The 1,387-nt window shown below is 76.5% G+C and overlaps 1 protein-coding gene across 1 annotated transcript in view; it reads right to left on the bottom strand.

Moving 5' to 3' along the window:
* The window catches only part of GRINA (glutamate receptor, ionotropic, N-methyl D-aspartate-associated protein 1 (glutamate binding)), a 15,945-nt gene that overhangs the window by 12,358 nt on the left and 2,200 nt on the right, over positions 1–1,387 (bottom strand). Inside the window, exon 2 of the mRNA XM_004679571.2 lies at positions 171–176. The gene's annotated coding sequence lies outside the window, so the exon portion shown is untranslated. The remainder of the gene's footprint in view (positions 1–170; positions 177–1,387) is intronic.

Consider the following 1,387-nt stretch of genomic DNA (forward strand, 5'->3'; position numbering starts at 1 on the left):
CCTCGCCCGCCGCGGCCCCTGCTTAGGGCTCCCAGCCACGCCGCTCCCTGTGCCGCAGGGTGCCCCTGAGCCACTGCGGGCGGGGGTGGGGGGCTGGGGGCGACCCCGGCCCCCTTTGTCCGCTGCAGCTGTCCCAGCACCCCCAGGCTGCGCCCCTGGGGGGCTGCCATGCTCACGTGGGCGCTGGTGCCCTTCTTGCTGGCCGGCCGTGGCCGCCAGGGCCCAGGGCCAGCCAGCCGCACGTCGTGTCCTGGGGCGTCCTGGGTGGGGAGCCCCCTCTGCACCCTGAGCAAGGCCCTGCGGGCCTCTGCCCCTGCTACCACCTCGGCCCCGCCCTGCCGCCTCCTGCGCTCGCCCCGTGCCAGCTGCGCCCGTGGTGGGGGCTGGCAGAGGGCAGTGCTGACCGTCCTGCCTGGGCCCCGCAGGGCTGCCCAGGCGGGTGGCACTTGCCCCAGGGTGGCTGACCCGAGCGGGAGGCCGCGAGGCATTGCCGCTGCTGCTCCCCACTCCACGCTGGAGCCCTGGGTGGGGTCCGGCCTGCTGCCCGCAGCTCTGTCGGGGTCCCCGCTCTGGCCCAGGTGTGGCCATTAGGGGGCTGGGGACTGGGCCGGGGCCTCAGGCCTCCGTGAGCCCTGGAGCCGGGCGGCAGCTGGCAGGTGATGCCTGGGGCAGCCCCGGCCCCCCGCCCGGCCCCGCGCCCACCCCGTGGCCGCCAGGAGGAGCTGGCCAGCCTCTGGCCTCTCCCGGCCAGCCCCGCCCACGCCGCTCTGCTTTCTCCGCCAACACACACCTCCGGCTGGCTCCAAAGTCCAGGCTCGGAGCCCCTCACCCGGCGACCTGCCCCGCCCGGACACATCACCCCCCCCACCCCCAGCCCCTCCTGCTGGCCCGCACGGTTCCCAGGCTGCCCCTCGTCCATCCCTCGGTGCACTGTCCAGGGCTCCTGGAGCTGAGGCCGGGCCTGTGGCGGCCGAGATCGGGCTCTCAGGAGCGTCCTGTGCGGGGTGGCCAGGACCGGCCTGGGCAGCTCCAGAGGCCAGTCCCCTCTGTGCTCCATCAGGTGTGGGGGGCAGAGGGGAGGGGCGGGGTCACGGGGCAGGATGTCTGCTGGGGGGAGCAGCCCCAGCCTGAGGTGCGCCCTGCTCCCGGGCAGCCTCACGCCCGCACGGCCTCCCCTGGGCCAGGGCCCGGGGCCAGGGCAGGGCTTGGTGGGGCCGGCTGGGGCCTGGCGCCTGGGCTGAGGTTCGGGGTGGCCAGTGACAGCAGGGGTTGGGGGGCGGGGAGGCTGCTGTGGAGGTGCGGTCCTGGGGGGTGGGAGGGGTCCCGGGCCAGCGCTGGGGGGTGTCGAGGGCGCGGGTGCTGGGCTTGCCTTGCACGGAGGCCTGGG

Source organism: Condylura cristata, unplaced genomic scaffold (assembly GCF_000260355.1).
Source record: "Condylura cristata isolate star-nosed mole 26May11 unplaced genomic scaffold, ConCri1.0 scaffold00009, whole genome shotgun sequence".
Taxonomy (NCBI): domain Eukaryota; kingdom Metazoa; phylum Chordata; class Mammalia; order Eulipotyphla; family Talpidae; genus Condylura; species Condylura cristata.